The sequence below is a fragment of the Triticum aestivum genome, chromosome 7D (genome assembly GCF_018294505.1).
Source record: "Triticum aestivum cultivar Chinese Spring chromosome 7D, IWGSC CS RefSeq v2.1, whole genome shotgun sequence".
NCBI lineage: Eukaryota > Viridiplantae > Streptophyta > Magnoliopsida > Poales > Poaceae > Triticum > Triticum aestivum.
Window position 1 is genome coordinate 118,145,858 of NC_057814.1, and position 18,754 is coordinate 118,164,611.

Genomic DNA, 18,754 nt, shown 5'->3' on the forward strand with positions numbered 1-18,754 from the left:
CAAACCCATTGGTACCGGTTGGTGGCACAAACCGGTACCAATGCCACCTTTAGTCCCGGTTGGTGCCACCAACCGGGACGAAAGGCCTCTTTTCAGCAGCCCAAAGGGCGGGAAGCGGCGGCCTTTGGTCACGGTTGGTGGCACCAACCGGGACTAAAGGGGGGGCATTGGTACCGGTTGGTGCCACGAACCGGTACCAATGCACCCCTTTAGTAGGCCTTGTGTTGCTGCGTCCGCGTCGAAAGTTTAGTCCCACCTCGCTAGTTGAGAGGGGCGTGCAGTGGTTTATAAGCCCCACTGCCGCTCCCCCCTCGAGCTCCTCTCCATTGCAGGCTTACGGGCCTAATTGTCACTGCTATGCCTGATGGGCCTACTGGGCCTTCTGCGGGCCTGAATCCTGGCCCATCGATGGGTTTCTAGTCGTATTCAGGCCGTGGTGGCCCAGTAGTTGGCATATTTTTTATTTTTTGCCTGCTTTTTTGTTTTCTTTTTTGCTTTATTTTTCTTTGTTTCTACTTACAACAAAAAAATTATTTATTTTATTTTATTTTGTTTTAATTACTTATTTATTTTACTTTATGATAATTCTTTTTGCTATTAAAGTTTCTAACAAAAAAGTTCTTTATGAAAATTCTTTTTGCTTTCAATGATTTTGAACAGAAAATACTTCGATAATTTTATTTGCATCAATTTTAGTTTCAATAATACTAGAGGTTGCTTATAATGTTTTGAACAGAGAATACTTAATTTTATTTATGTTATTAAAGTTTATTTTATTTTGTTTCTACTTATATATTTTATTAAAGTTTATATTATTTTGTTTCTAATTACTTATTTATTTTATTTGTTATTTTTCATGCATTTACTGATTATTTTGAGCTATAAGACCCTAAAGTTGAAAAGCATTTCAAATGAACTCTGAAAAGGTTGAAAATTGGCATGGTATCATCATTTCATCCACATATCATGTGCAACAAAGTTGAGAGGGTTACGGAAAAACTGGATGCACTTCGTGTACAAAACGGACAATCTCTTTTGAAGTATCAGGATTTCATACGGAAACTCGTCTGTTACAAAGGGATTTTATTTTTTAAGACTTATTTGAACTCCTGACTTTTTGTGTGTTCAAAATGCACCATTCAAAGCCACATCATCAATTTTCAACCCTTTCTGACTTCATTTGTTATTTTTCATGCATTAATTGATTATTTTGAGCTATAAGACCCTGAAATTGAAAAGCATTTCAAATGAACTCTGAAACGGTTGAAAGTTGGCATGGTATCATCATTTCATCCACATAGCATGTGCAAGAAAGTTGAGAGGGTTATGGCAAAAACTGGATGCACTTCGTGTACAAAACGGACAATGGTATCATACTCGTGTGTTACAAAGTTGGCATGGTATCATCATAATAGTTGCGGGAGAAAGTCTTCACTTTTTCTTCGCTTGTGTCATTTGCTTATTGTGCCGTAACCATGGATAATCTTCATCATTTATCAGGATGCTTGGGTCAGCCTTGACTTTGAAGGGAGTAATTTCATGAAACTTTTCATAATCTTCAGACATGTCTGTCTTGCCCTCCACTCCCACGATGTCCCTTTTTCCTGAAAGAACTATGTGGCGCTTTGGCTCATCGTATGATGTATTCGCTTCCTTATCTTTTCTTTTTCTCGGTTTGGTAGACATGTCCTTCACATAGATAACTTGGGCCACATCATTGGCTTGGATGAACGGTTCGTCAGTGTACCCAAGATTTTTCAGATCCACTGTTGTCATTCCGTACTGTGGGTCTACTTGTACCCCGCCTCCTGACAGATTGACCCATTTGCACTTAAACAAAGGGACCTTAAAATCATGTCCGTAGTCAAGTTCCCATATGTCCACTATCTAACCATAATATGTGTCCTTTCCCCTCTCGGTTGCTGCATCAAAGCGGACACCGCTGTTTTGGTTGGTGCTCTTTTGATCTTGGTCGATCGTGTAAAATATATTCCCATTTATCTCGTATCCTTTGTAAGTCAATACAGTCAAAGATGGTCCCCTGGACAACGGGTACAGCTCATCACAAACAGTGTTGTCACCTCTGAGACGTGTTTCCAACCAACTGCTGAAAGTCCTCATGTGTTCACATGTAATCCAGTCGTCGCATTGCTCCGGGTGTTTGGGGCGCAGACTGTTCTTGTGTTCATCGACATACGGGGTCACCAAGGTAGAGTTCTGTAGAACTGTGTAGTGTGCTTGAGACCAAGAATGCCCGTCCCTGCATATTATTGAGTCCGCTCCTAGCGTGCCTTTTCCAGCCAGTCTCCCCTCATACCGCGATTTAGGGAGACCTATCTTCTTAAGGCCAGGAATGAAGTCAACACAAAACCCAATGACATCCTCTGTTTGATGGCCCATGGAGATGCTTCCTTCTGGCCTAGCGCGGTTACGGACATATTTTTTAGGAATCCCATGAACCTCTTAAAGGGAAACATATTGTGTAGAAATACGGGCCCCAGAATGACAATCTCGTCGACTCGATGAACTAGGACGTGTGTCATGATATTGAAGAAGGATGGTGGGAACACCAGCTCGAAACTGAAAGACATTGCGCCACATCACTCCTTAGCCTTGATATGATTTTTGGATCGATCACCTTCTGAGAGATTGCATTGAGGAATGCACATAGCTTCACAATGGCTAATCGGACCTTTTCCGGTAGAAGCCCCCTGAATGCAACCGGAAGCAGTTGCGTCATAATCACGTGGTAGTCATGAGACTATAGGTTCTGGAACTTTTTCTCTGGCATATTTATTATTCCCTTTATATTCGACGCGAAGCCAGTCGGGACCTTCATACTGAGCAGGCATTCAAAGAAGATTTCTTTCTCTTCTTTCGTAAGAGCGTAGCTGGCAGGACCTTCATACTGCTTCGGAGGCATGCCGTCTTTTTCATGCAAACGTTGCAGGTCCTCCCGTGCCTCAGGTGTATCTTTTGTCTTCCCATACACGCCCAAGAAGCCTAGCAGGTTCACGCAAAGGTTCTTCGTCACGTGCATCACGTCGATTGAAGAGCGGACCTCTAGGTCTTTCCAGTAGGGTAGGTCCCAAAATTTAGATTTCTTCTTCCACACGGGTGCGTGTCCCTCAGCGTCATTCGGAATAGCTAGTCCGCCGGGACCCTTTCCAAAGATTACCTGTAAATCATTGACCATAGCAAGTACGTGATCACTGGTACGCATGGCGGGCTTCTTCCGGTGATTTGCCTCGCCTTTGAAATGCTTGCCTTTCTTTCGACATTGATGGTTGGTCGGAAGAAATCGACGATGGCCCAGGTACACATTCTTCCTGCATTTTTCCAGCTATATACTTTCAGTGTCATCTAAACAGTGCGTGCATGCGTGGTATCCCTTGTTTGTCTGTCCTGAAAGGTTACTGAGAGCGGGCCAATCGTTGATGGTTACAAATAGCAACACGTGCAGGTTAAATTCCTCCTGTTTGTGCTCATCGCACGTACGTACACCGTTTCCATTCCACAGCTGTAAAAGTTCTTCAACTAATGGCCTTAGGTACACATCAATGTCGTTGCCGGGTTGCTTAGGGCCTTAGATGAGAACTGGCATCATAATGAACTTCCGCTTCATGCACATCCAAGGAGGAAGGTTATACATACATAGAGTCACGGGCCAGGTGTTGTGATTGCTGCTCTGCTCCCCGAAAGGATTAATGCCATCCGCGCTTAAACCAAACCATACGTTCCTTGGGTCACCTGCAAACTCAGCCCAGTACTTTCTCTCGATTTTTCTCCACTGCGATCCGTCAGCGGGTGCTCTCAACTTCCCGTCTTTCTTACGGTCCTCACTGTGCCATCGCATCAACTTTGCATGCTCTTCGTTTCTGAACAGACATTTCAACCGTGGTATTATAGGAGCATACCACATCACCTTCGCAGGAACCCTCTTCCTGGGGGGGCTCGCCGTCAACATCACCAGGGCCATCTCGTCTGATCTTATACCGCAATGCACCGCATACCGGGCATGCGTTCAGATCCTTGTACGCACCGCGATAGAGGATGTCGTCATTAGGGCATGCATATATCTTCTGCACCTCCAATCCTAGAGGGCATACGACCTTCTTTGCTGCGTATGTACTGTCGGGCAATTCGTTATCCTTTGGAAGCTTCTTCTTCAATTTCAATAGCTTCTCAAATCCTTTGTCAGGCACATCATTCTCTGCCTTCCACTGCAGCAATTCTAGCACGGTACCGAGCTTTGTGTTGCCATCGTCGCAACTGGGGTACAACCCTTTTTTGTGATCCTCTAACATGCGATCGAACTTCAGCTTCTCCTTTTGACTTTCGCATTGCGTCCTTGCATCGACAATGACCCGGCGGAGATCATCATCATCGGGCACTGGTTCCTCTTGATCTTCAGCAGCTTCCCCCGTTGCAGCATCACCGTATTCAGGGGGCACATAGTTGTCATCGTCCTCTTCTTCTTTGCCGTCTTCCATCATAACCCCTATTTCTCCGTGCCTCGTCCAAACATTATAGTGTGGCATGAAACCCTTGTAAAGCAGGTGGGTGTGAAGGATTTTCCGGTCAGAGTAAGACTTCGTATTCCCACATTTAGGGCATGGACAACACATAAAACCATTCTTCCTGTTTGCCTCAGCCACTTCGAGAAAATCATGCACGCCCTTAATGTACTCGGAGGTGTGTCTGTCACCGTACATCCATTGCCGGTTCATCTGCGTGCATTATATATAATTAAGTGTGTCAAAAACCATTACAGAACATCATGAATAGATAATTAAGTGACCAAATTAATAGACATCATGACATTAAAACCAAAGTACATACATAGTTCTCATCTAACAACATATAGCTCTCCAGAGCATCTAATTAATTAAACCATACATTGAAACTATGTAAAACATTTCAATGCGAAAACAAATGCGATCATAATCGCAACCAAGGTAACAATTGATCCAACGACATAATGATACCAAGCCTTGGTATGAATGACATATTTTCTAATCTTTCTAATCTTCAAGCGCATTGCATCCATCTTGATCTTGTGATCATCGATGACATCCGCAACATGCAACTCCAATATCATCTTCTCCTCCTCAATTTTTTTTATTTTTTCCTTCAAGAAATTATTTTCTTCTTCAACTAAATTTAACCTCTCGACAATAGGGCCGGTTGGAATTTCCGGTTCACATACCTCCTAGATAAATAAAATCTATGTCACGTTGGTCGGCATAATTTTAATAAACAATAAATGAACCAATAGTTATAAAGATATTATATACCACATCTGAATCATAGACAGGACGAGGGCTGACGGGGGTGGATACCAAAACCATCGCACTATATAATAACAAGCAATAAAATAGTAAAAAAAATTAGACAAGTATCTATCTAAAGTAAGAATTTTTTTCTTTCAGAAAGAAGATAAGAACAAGAGGCTCACCACGGTGGTGCCGGTGACGAGATCGGCGCGGGCGATCGACGGCGGTGAAGACGGGAATGGGACGTGACGGGCCGCTAAACCTAGACAAATCTCGAGGAAAATGGAGCTTTGAGGTCGAGCTTCGAGACGAGAAAGCTTAACTAGTGTGGCTCGGGCATTTCATCGAACACTTCATGTGCATAGGAGGTGAGGTACAGCACCACAAAGCCCTCCCCTCGCCGGCCAGAGAAAAACAGAGCACTGGAGTGCTCTGCTCGCGGGCGAGGGGTATATATAGGCACCTCATTGGTCCCGGTTCGTGGCATGAACCAGGACTAAAGGGCAGCCTGTGGTCCCGGTTCAAGCCACCTTCCGGGACCAATGGTGGTGGGCCAGGAGCAAGGCCCATTGGTTCCGGTTCGTCCCATCAACCGGGACCAAAGGAGCCAGACGAACCGGGACCAATGCCCCCACGAGGCCCGGCAGGCCCCTGGCCTCACGAACCGGGACCAGTGCCCCCATGGGTCCCGGTTCTGGACTGAACCGGGACTAATGGGCTGACCCGGCCTGAACCAAAGCCCTCTTTTCTACTAGTGTAACTGAATGTTGTACCCTCAACCGTGGCAAGCAAAATTTTCATGCAATCAGCATCACAAACATTCAGTGGTAGTTAATAGTCTATATCCTTGGTCACTCTGCAAACTTTACCATTTCTCTCAAGATTAAACCTAATATGACCATAGCTAACAGAGAAGCTCTAAGTAGCGATAATCTGAGTTTTAATATAGCTGTTGCTAATATATGAGAAGAATGTGAGTACAGAAGATCATAAACTGATCCAGTAAAGTAATACTATTAGTTTTAGGATATATATCTTCTCACGTTCTTCAAGTAGTCAGTTGTTAACTATATTTGTAATATAGTTAGATTTGTTTCATTACATCGGAAGTCATGCCATAAAATATATTCAAACTTCTCTCCTGATTCAAGTCGCTGCCATGCTGTTATATATTTCTTTTCTTCATTATGATTACATTATAGATGGCTTTCTTAGCACTGATAAATTCACTGATGTAACACTTCTATTTTGATTCAGCAAAATCTGGTATTGATTATTATGGTGGCTTTCAGTAAGTAACTCTTTACAATTTCAGTCCTTTTTATCATTGGTTGAGTGCAGGCTAATGCAAAACCATTAACTACAATTCTTAGTAATGCCAACACCTACGGGGCATCACACATGCATGCACCATGTATTGTGATAATAAATGTCTTCTTTCTAACTTGTCTTTTTGTGGCCACAATCTCACATATATAATACTCTTGCTTTAAATTGAGTCTTACTGTAAACAATAAAAACACTTTTTATGAACGGAACGTATCAATGGGGCGCGGCGTGCCGCCGCGCGGGCAATGCTAGTAATAACTAAGCATGCTATATTGCTATATACGCCGCCCAAGAGTCCAAAATTTCTGTTGCTCGTGGTTTCCTAAATCTGACACAGGTTTGTATAACCGTTAGTTCCAACATTCAACACTACTTTGTTCTGGGTTAATTAAAGAGCACTGCTACGTGGACGACAGTTGCCAGACGAAATTCAGAGGACATACTATATCCAACCATCCAGGGCAAGTTTACACAGCAGCAGACGGTTAGATTAGCTATCGTGTGAGTGTCGTTCAGCCGAAAGTCATCCGTAAAGTACTTCCGTAATTAAAATAGTAACCAGCATTAAGCAATCATTAAAGCACTGCAGTGCTCTTTTAAGCATCAGTTTACGAGGTAATCATGTGGAAAAAAATATATAAATGCGTTGTTTATACATAAACATGAAAACTTTCCAAACTATCTATCAGAAATTCAGCATGTCTTAATCTAGAGGTGTAAAAGTCAAATCTATTTCCAGACGGAATGCAAATGTTTATCGCTGCAGCTGCACATGATCGTACTAGCTAGAGCAATTCGTTGTTGTGCTATGTTTGTTTCCCCTGAAGCTATTTGTTCATGAACCTTACTTGAGTTTTTATCTTTATAATGTGTAAATCGGCAGTTCTAGCTGTTCTTTTTAAGTAGTGTTCTTTCATTACATATGCTGTACACAAGTTTAAGGAGATATGTAGCTTTTTCTAGTTCAATCAACCTTAACAGAACATGAAGACCCTAGTTTGCTAGGAACTTTTGCATCCACGGCCACAACTGAAATGCTCATGGTGTAAATTTCTATTCACTGGGCATTGTTCAATATCATTGGTATTATCCAGATTAATCTAACTTAGTACTTATTCACATCATAATGAGCTTATTCGTAGATTTCAAGAAAAGAAAAGAGAAGATTATACAAGATGGTTTAACCAATCAGCTAGATGAGAAGAATATCTTTTTCTTTAGCTGGTGGATAACCATGGCACCTTCATGCTTGAATTTTTCGTTCCAGCCAATAATGCATTATCGCCATCGTGCTATCTTACATATTAAGAGTGACATATTTTAAATTCTATGTATTATAGGAGAGAGTCGTCCAAAATCTACAATGCCAAGCCCAGTTCTTCGGCAAGTGCTGGGGATGTTGTGCTCTCACCTCAATCATCAAAAGGGCTTGCTACTCCTGGAAAACCCTCCCCTAAGAAGCGCAAGGGTCCTCTTCCATTTAGTATCAACCAGGATGAGTCGCGGAGCAAAGAGCTGAGCCCTATTGGAGATATCAACAACGGCCCAATGAAGTGCAGGGCGCCATCGTCGCCGGCTGCTACAAGCAGTTCACCATGCAAGAGTAGGAGCAAAGATGAGCATGGGTGCTGTAACGACATGCCTTGCCATAGCCTGCAGAGAAAATCCAGTGACATGAGTGCCTTTTCTTCTCCACCTACTGGCCCTCAAACTCAATTCATCTTAGTTTCAATGGTTGGTCACCAAGACGTGGGGGCGTCAACTAATGTGATTTCTCCCAGGGAAAAGCGCAGGAAGAATTAGAAAATGGGTGTGTATTTTCATCTTCAACAACTGGTGTCCATTTTAGACTGCGGAATCAGTGAGAGTAACTCCAACAGCTCCCCTATCTTCAAATTAACCGTCTTTGAAGTTGAGACCAATAGTTTCGTAAACTGGCCTTAACTTTAGATAATCCCGTAAAAGTGGTCTGTTCTCCCCGCAGGTTTCTGGGAAGATCATCTTCGCGTATCTCCTTGGCCGCCGCCTCCCTGACGTCCATCTTTCTGTATCTCTAATGTCGGACGGGAATCATATACCAAATGCCGCATGGAGAGCAATTTCGATCATCTGTGCACTGAATCCTGTCTCTCTCTTCCTTTTTTTCAGACTCTCTCTCTCTCTCTCTCTTCCTTTCTTTTTTATTCTTTTCTTTTTGTTTCAAAGTTCAACCAACAAAGCTACCGGGCCGGAGGTCCATCCCCAACGCTTCGTTGTCTTCCTCCTTCAGCATGCGCGCACACGCATGCACAAGACGAAGCAGCAGAAACGGCAGCACGCGTGATCCCCGCCGCTCCATCGGTCCACGAACCGATTCTGCTACTCATCCGTTTAAATCCACCTCCAGAAACTGACGGTCCGCGCCGTCTTACGCCCGCCGCCGCCGGAGGTAAGCACTCCTACCCGTCTTGGCGCACATCAGGCACCCTCTCGCCTCTCGACATTGCTCACCTCCCTGACATCTGTTCCTGGAAGTTCGCGTGGCCAGGCCGCCGCTTCCGCTCGGGACTGACACCACCGTCGAGTCGCCTGAGGACCGGTCCGGCCATTCCATCCGCGTGACAGGATTCGCTTCGTTGCCAGGAGGCATGCCAACCACTTGGACGGCAACGGAGTTCAGCGGCCACGACGCAGCACACCGACGCGGACCTCGACATCACCATCGGCGACATGGCTGGGTAATCAAACCAAAACCTAAACCCGTAGTATGAACCTGAGCGATGGCAGGAGGTGTTATTTTCTCTTGAGGGAAGCGATGTCAGGACGTGATGGTGGTGATAGTTTTCAAATCCTTTGAGTACATTTTGGGTTCTAGTATATGTTAAATCCAGTCAAAATGGGCAGATCTGATTAATTCCATGTAGTTTGAGTTCCATAAAGTTGGTTTGGTGTTAGTTTATTTTTGATATGGCAATAGAATGTTCGGGAATCCACCGGCAAAAAAAAAAGGTTTGGAAATCACTCGATTTTTATTTCTACTGTTGGAGAATTTAATAATTTTCTAAAATTATTTTATGATCTATTTTATTTATTAAAACTATTTTTGCGTATATTGTTTTGAGTTGATCATTTTGGTGCTGTACGTAGTCTCATTATATATAACTATACTAAATTTGGTGTTTAATTTCCATCTGAAAAAACCGATAGAATTATTTTATGCTATGCTAAATTCATAGTTGGTGTTTAACTGTTATTGAGATTCATCTAAGTATTTTTTTGTTAATTATTACTTTTAAGCATGGCACCTTGTTGCTTGAAATGTCCATGGTCTTATATTATTTAATGTATTGCCATGCTATGTTTAGTGTTATGTACTTATGTTCAATCTTGATATGTTTCTAGCCTAGGTATATAATGGGCAATAGTAGTGTCAATAGTATATAATGGGTAATAGTAGTGTCAATAGTATATAATGGGTAATAGTACACTGGTCAGTAGCATAATTCATAGTAGAATGGTTAGACTTGTTGGTGAATTGTTGCTTGGCGGCGATGAACCTAGACCCTACCATTCGCTGAAAAACCTCTCTACTTACCTCTTCATCATGCTACCTCATGACACTCAATTTGTATACTGATGTTATTTGGAATTATATTTGCTAGTTTATTTATATTATTTTATTTGTTATTACAATGAGTAGGAGATGACATGACTGGGAAGGAGCACCACCTGGAATAGGGAGATGAAGGACTCGTCAACGTAGGCATGCCTCTCTCTTTGATCATGCTTATATATAACTTGCTTTAAATATTGCATAGTATTTTATGGTTTATAAGCATGCATGATATTTAATCTTGTAGGTAGTGTCAATTGACACATTAAAGTGATTTGCTTGTCGCTTGTTTCACTTGACGCCGGAGTGTAATTATGTACTAATCATGCATAAAGTAGAAATGCTTAGCCATGCTCAATAATCTATATGTAGCTGTCACTTCAGATGAGTTTCCAGGATCAATGACACTTTGAAACTTACAATTGAGCTCGTCGAGCTAGGACATTGGGCCAGTTGTTGGTTCATCTACTCTGGGCGAAACTTACCAACCAAACACTTATCCATGTGGCAGATGAATCAAGGATTCAAGTAGCAATTGGCTACCCTTCAAAAGCTGAAGAGAGAAATATGTCCCCCCCGGTACCACATGATGTCTGATAAGTCTTGGATTTTAAGATCGTGAAAACAGTAAAATCACACGCTATATGAGTTCTGGCTTAGTCAAGTACGTTAGCCTCAGTTGCTGATGTCACCATATTGCTTATGGGGTGTCCGTTTGTCTGATATGGTGACATACACTTAGGTGTTTGCCCCGGTATCTCACATCTTTGGGGATCTAGCTAAAAGCCCTTGCCGTGGCCTCTCCACCGACACACCAAATTTTGTGTGCTATGGTAGCAACGACTAGTGGCAATAAGAAGAAATTGTATTATGTGGTTAAGTGTATAACCTTTGTAGAGTGTAAAATTTTCATGAATGGCCATTTGCAATTAGGGACGACACATGAATCCATTCTGCCAAAAAGAATCTCAGTATGTTGTTGCATCAAACAAAGAGCGTGAGTTGGTCGATGACCCTCCCTAGGATAAAATATATGTCGGAGATAAAACCATTTTCTCATCCAAAAAGGCTTTTTATCAAAACTATTGTGATATTGCAAAAAAATGATGTTTTGGAAATGAACCATGTAAACTTTCTTTGAAGCTACATGTAACTGATAAGTCTCCTCTCTAGGAGGCATGATGAGTATGTAATATACTCATGCCAATACTTTCGTGGTACCTGAGAGTTTTATGAAGGCGAGGGCGTTGACTATGACTAATACGAGGACCCAAAGGAGTGCGGCTATGTGATCTACATTAATTTGAATGATTATATGACATAAGAACTGATAAAGGGCAAATTGTGGAATGCTATACCTGAACTTGAAAAGGGGCAGGGATACTTACCAACAATTTACTTTGGTACATAAACAAAAAATAAGTTGCATCAACAAAAGTACATAGTTTCGTACAGAAGTACATATTTTCTTACAGGTTCCTTTTCATACCTTACTTATTCTCTTGCGATAAGGAGGTTCAAACAAAAACTTGCTGACCATGGCATCGGTATACAAATTAATTCTACAAGATTTTCCCATGTCCAAATCTTTAACCTTAATGCAGTCCATAAGAACAATCTGTAAACCAATGATTTTACAGTTAGTACTTACCAATGTCAAAGAAAAACAATTAGTTACAGCAGCTCCTAATGAGCTTCTAGTACTTACCAATGGCACAACCACACAACCAGTCATATTAGCCTGTTTCTTATCCTGTTTCTTCTGAAACTCATAGCAAACTTTCTTAAAGCGATTGAAGACTACATATGCCCAGTCAATGTATTGCAATTGTTCGAACTCATTCAATGCTTCAAGTGTAGCTGGGGTTATATAAAAACAGAGTCCTTGCAGTAGAAATTCGTCTAGCACCACCCCAAGGATAACCTTGATGAGCATATCCTTGTCTGTAAGTTTGGAGACTTCCCTGTCTTGACATTTATTGACCAACAAACGAATGTTTTTCTCGGCGAACACCTTTTTTTCGTCGACTTTCACCTGATTGTCCTCGGCGTTTGCCTCATTGTTGTCCTCGGACGTCGCCTCATCAGTATTGCCCTTGGCGTCCGCTTGATTGGCCTCGGCGTTTGCCTCTTCGTTGCCCTCGGCGTCCGCCTCATCATTATTGCCCTTGGCACCTGCCTCATCATTATTGTTTCCAGCCTTTCTTTTTGCACCTTTTTTGAACTTTCTAGCTACGTAGTTCAGCGTTGTCTACATCTTGTCATATTCTTCCATTACTGATGCTGAACTTGGGAGCTCCTTCTTAGAGCCAACTGCCAGCTGAAGAACATGCTGCACCAGTTGCTGATGCTGAACTATCCTATTGTGGATAACCAAAGAGGTGGTGCAGCATGTTCTTCAGCTGCCAGTGGGCTCTAAGAAGGAGCTCCCAAGTTCAGCATCAGCAATGGAAGAATATGACAAGATGTACACAGCGCTGAACTACGTAGCTAGAAACTTCAAAAAAGATGCAAAAAGAAAGGCTGGAAACAATAATGATGAGGCGGCGCCAAGGGCAACGATGAGGCAAACCCCAAGGCCAATCAGGCGGATGCCGAGGGCAATACTGATGAGGCGACGTCCGAGGACAACAGTGAGGCAAACGCCGAGGCCAATCAGGTGAAATTCGACAAAAAAAGAAAGGTGTTCAGCGAGAAAAACCATTCGTTTGTTGGTCGATAAATGTCAAGACAGGGAAGTCTCCAAACTTACTAACAAGGATATGCTCGTCAAGTTTATCCTTGGGGTGGTGCTTGACAAATTTCTACTGCCAGGACTCTCTTTTTTATATAACCCCAGCTACACTTGAAGCAGTGAATGAGTTCGAACAATTGCAAGACATTGACGGGGCATATCTAGTCTTCGATCGCTTTAAGAAAGCTTGTTATGAGTTTCAGAAGAAACGGGATAAGAAACAGGCTAATATGACAGGTTGTGTGGTTGTGCCATTGGTAAGTACTAGAAGCTCAGTAGGAGCTGCTGCAACTAATAGTTTTTCTTTGACATCGGTAAGTACTAACTATAGAATCATTGGTTTACAGATTGTTCTTATGGACTGCATTGAGGGTAATGATTTGGACATGGAAAATCTTGTAAATTAATGTATATATTGATGCCATGGTCAGCAAGCTTTTTGTTTGAACCTCCTGAGCATAAGAGAAAGAGTAAGGTATGAAAAGGAACATGTAAGAAACTATATAGAGTATATACTTTTGTAAGAAACTATGTACTTCTGTTGATGCAACTTATTTTATGTTTATGTCCCTTTCAGCTGAAGTGTACGACCAAGGGTGGTCAAAGGAAACAGAAGCAACTAGAAAATATTAAAGTAAGTACAAATCATCTGTCATCATTCTATAATTATGTTGCTATTGCCACTTTATATTTGTCCTTTTCAGTTGATTAGGTGGGAGGACAGTTGCTATAGTAAATTGTTGGTAAGTATCCCCGCCCCTTTTCAATTTCGAGGAGAGCATTCCATAATTTGCCCTTTATTAGTTCTTGTATCGTATAATCATTCGAATATATTCAGAAGTTAGAACAAATCATTATCAAACATATATCATGATCATACTCTCATACAAATGCAATTGTTTTCTTGCCTATCTAAATTGGTGGCCCTTCCTGTTGTGTAATATACTAGATCATTGATGGCGCGTGATGCCGCGCCTGTCCATTTGTAAAATAAAATTATAGGAATTTTTGTAAATATTTGGCCGCATGAAACTTAGTAAATTTACATGAACAAAACCATGTGTTAGTCCATACTAAATAGTAATCTCATATGTACTCGGTAATAACAAGGCTCACACATACACATTGGCTAGCAGGTTATGGTAAATAGCCACTCAGTAGGGTGCTAAAGCCGGTAAATTGTACATTAGCATGATGCCTCTTCAATAGCAGCAAAAATAAACATGTAATAGAAAATATAAACTATAATTGTAGATTATATACAAGGTGCACTAATGAAATCTTCACGTGGCTTTACACAAAGAGCTCATCCTCTCTTGTGGAGAAATGATATGGAAGTGGAACAGCACCAATACCTTGCAACACCTAAAAAATCAAACCTTGGGTAGCATCGTGTCATGTAACAACCTAACATATATCTGTCACTCCCCATTGTACGTTACTGTCCAAAGTACTTCTGTTACCACCCAAACCGTATGCTGTTACTCCTACAGGCCTGTTACCACTCATAGTAAATTTGTTACTCCCCATGATATGTTACCGTCCAAACTAATTATGTTGCTCCTCATGGTCTGTTACCACACAGTGTATGAATGTTACTACCCATAGTATGTTACTGTCTAAAGACATCCCGTTACTCCTCATGATATGTTACCACACAATATAATTTATGTTACTCCTCAAGGCCTGTTACAACCCAACATATGTGTGTCACTCCCCATAGTGCGTTACTGTTACAATCCAACATATGTCTGTCACTCCCCATAGTGCGTTACTGTCCAAAGTACTTATGTTACTCTTCATGATATGTTACCACCCAAACTATCTATTGTTACTCTCACATGCATGTTATCGTCTAAGAGAGAGGCACGAACAAGTTGGGGTAGGCTAGAGGTGAAAGCCATAAGATCTCGCGACCAACTCATATTTGTGGCAGATGGATAGCAAGATTGCACGCACCCCTATCCATGGCTAGTTCTTTGGTGATACTCCAATCCTTTAGATTTCTCCTTACGGAATCCTCCCATGTCAAATTCTGTCTACCCCGACCTCTCTTAACGTTATCCACATGCTTTAGCCATTCTCTATGCACTGGAGCTTCTGTAGGCCTGCGTTGAATATGCCCAAACCATCTCAGATGATGTTGGACAAGCTTCTCTTCAATTGGTGCTACCCCAACTCTATTTCATATATCATCATTCCAAACTCGATCCTTCCTCGTGTGGCCGCACATCCATCTCAACATGTGCATCTTCGCCACACCTAACTTTTGAACATGTCTCTTTTTAGTCGGCCAACACTCAACACCGTACAACATCGCAATGTTGAACTGTCATCCTATAGAACTTGCCTTTTAGATTTTGTGGCACTCTCTTGTCATAGAGAATGCCAGAAGCTTGGCGCCACTTCATTCATCCGGCTTTGATTCGATGGTTCACATCTTCATCAATACCCCCATCCTTTTGCAGCATTGACCCCAAATATCGAAAGTGTCCTTATGAGGCACCACCTGCCCATCAAGGCTAACCTCCTCCTCTTCGTGCCTAGTAGTATCGAAACCGCACCTCATGTACTCGGTTTTAGTTCTACTAAGACTAAAATCTTTCGGTTCCAAGGTTTGTCTCCATAACTCTAACGTCCTATAAACCCTCGTCTGACTATCGTCAACTAGCACCACATCATCTGCACCATGGGATATATCCCTTGTATATCCATCACCAAAGCAAAAATGATAAGGGCTCAAGGTTGACTCTTGATGTAGTCCTATCTTAATCGGGAAGTCATCAATGTCAACATCACTTGTTCAAACACTTGTCACAACATTATCATAAATATCCTTGATGAGGGTAATGTACTTTGCTAGGAATTTGTGTTTCTTCAAGGCCCACCACATGACATTCCGCAATATCTTATGATGGGCCTTCTCCAAGTCAATGAACATCATATGCAGGTCCTTCTTTTGCTCCATGTATCTCTCCATAAGTTGTTGTACCAAGAAAATGGCTTCCATGGTTGACCTCCTAGGCGTGAAACCAAACTAGTTTTTGGTCACGCTTGTCATTCTCCTGAAGGGGTGGCTCAGTGACTCGAAACCATAGCTTCATTAGCTCATCAGCTTAATTCCACGGTAATTAGTACAACTGTGAACATCCCCCTTGTTCTTGAACATTGGCACTAATATACTTTGTCTCCATTCTTCTAGCATCTTGTATGCCCAAAAAATGTGGTTGAAAAGCTTGGTTAGCCATACTATCGCAATGTCTCTAAGGCCTTTCCACACCTTAATGGATATACAATCAAGGCCCATCGCCTTGCCTCCTTTCATCATTTTTAAAGCCTCCTTGACCTCAGACTCCTGGATTCGCCGCACAAAACGCCTGCTGGTATCATCAAAGGAGTCATCTAGTTCAATGGTAGAATTCTCATTCTCCCCATTGAACAACTTGTTGAAGTACTCTCGCCATGTATGCTTAATGTCATCTTCCTTCACCAGTAGTTATTCTGCTCCATCCTTGATGCATTTGACTTGGCCAACATCCCTCGTCTCCTCTCCCAGATCTTGGCTATCTTATAGATGTCCCTTTCTCCTAACTTCGTGCCTAACCGTTGGTAGAGGTCCTCATACGCCCGACCCCTTGCTTCACTGACAGCATGCTTTGCGGCCTTCTTCGCCAGCTTGTACTTCTCTATGTTGTTTGAAACAATGTTTCTTCTCCTTAATCGCCTTCTCGACATCATCATTCCACTATCAGGTATCCTTAGAGTCACTTATCCTTCAGTGGACACTCCAAACTTCTCCGGGCCACCTTACAAATGCAAGTCGTCATCTTCATCCAAACTTCTACGACTACATATATCAAAATTAAAAAATTATGTACAAGAAAAGGGAATGATAGATTATACAACATGGTGTAACCAATCAACTCGATAAGAAGAATATATTTACCTTTACCCGGTGGATAAAGCATGGAAATTTTATGCTTGAGTTTCTCGTTCCAGCCAATGATGTATTAACATCATCACAGATGATTTTCTTCTCTTGTAGTCCATATCACTATTCTAAATGTTGGCCAATATTTAAGTTAATCGGCCAGTTAATCCTGAATCCGTAGGTCATAGATGTGATAACCATGTCCATTGCATTGTCTAGTCCAGTTAATTAATCGGTTGTCGAGCCGATTAATTAAATAGAGGGAGAAATTTTGGCTTGTTCCCTCCTTTACCCCAAAATTGGGCATTTTAGGTTAGGGCCGTTCACTCCCTTCTTACCCTCCCCTAGTTACCCTCGTTGGAGGAGGCGAGGAGCAGCCACCCGCCTCTTCGAGCAGCCACTCTAGCCTCGAGCTGTAGCCGACATCGTCCGGCATAGGCGCCTCCACTCCTCCAGGATCCAGTTACCTAGCGTCTTCCTCCTGCTTGAGCTCGCCGCCCCTCCCCACTCCTCTAGGATCAATCCAGTGGCGGTGCCAGAAGTTCAATGTTGTGTAGTCAATTTGAAATTGTGTAGTCAGACATATGAATTCCTATTTATTTTGTGTAGTCAGATACATGTGGCTTCGCCACTGGATCGATCCAGTCGACCAATATAGAAGCGTGGCAAATGAGCTACTCGCCCCCTCCGCCAACTCGTCCAGGATCCATTCGATCCCCCGAGCTCGCCGCCCCTCCTTGAGCACTCCAGCAAGGCACCATCCCCTGTCCATGGCGTCAACTAACAGCCACACTTTTCCTGGTTACATTCACGTGTACAATAACATATTTAGGAATTTAGTACATTACATGTTGATATGTATCCTAAGATATATTAATATGGCCCTAGTTAACCTATTGATAAATGGGTTACCAATAGATTCAGTTACACTGGTAGAAAAAGAGGCTTCCATACGCCCCCATTAGTCCCCAAAACAATCGAACCGCGACCAAAGGGGTCTTTAGTCGCGGTTCGGGAGGAGACCCGCGACCAACTATCTGGGCCCAGCGTGCTCGGTCGACAGCTGGCGGACGGGAGGGGCTTTAGTCCCGGTTGGCCTGGCCAACCAGGACTAAAGGTCCCCGAAGGCCTTTAGTTGCGGTTGGCCAGGCCAACCGGGACTAAAGGCCCATCCCTATATATAAGACTCAGCTCACTTCACTTCACTCAGCTCACTTCACAATTTTCAGAAGGGGGTGGTGGGTTTGCTTTTGGTTCCTCCCATGCACACAAGGTGTTTGATGAAATGCCCAAGAGCTTGAAACAAACATGATATGAAGTGTCCGAGCCACACTTGAGCTTTCTCATTTATTTTTCCTCCGCGATCGCGGTTAGCAACTTGAACCTTTCATGTGTCATTGATAAAATATGCATGTGTGTAGTTCATTGTTTAATTTGTATTATTTGTAGCTAGTTAGTTTAACAAATGCATGATGGTTAATTATATACTTTATATAATAATAATGCAGATGAATCGGCAATGGATGTACGGTCCCCGAGTCTCCGGCGAGTTCACTACGGGTTTGAAAGATTTCCTCGTAGTGGCAAATGCGAACAAGCAGCAAGGTTTTATTATTTGTCCATGTGCTGTCTGTAAGAATCAGAAGGGTTACTCCTCCTCAAGAGACGTTCACATGCACCTGCTTCGGCACGGTTTCATGCCAAGCTATAATTGTTGGACCAAGCATGGAGAAAGAGGGGTTAGAATGGAAGAAGATGAAGAAGGGGATGATATCGATGACAACTATCATGATCATTTCGGTGATACTTTCATGGAGGATGATGCTGAAGGTGGGGAAGGGTTAGGTGAAGGTGAAGAAGAGGCACATGATGAGCCCGCTGATGATCTTGGT

General features: G+C 42.5%; 1 pseudogene; it reads left to right on the forward strand.

Annotated features, from left to right (window-relative positions):
* Nucleotides 1-8,408, forward strand: part of LOC123165548 (uncharacterized) — a 39,698-nt pseudogene extending 31,290 nt beyond the window's left edge.
* The last annotated feature ends 10,346 nt before the right edge of the window (nt 8,409-18,754 follow it).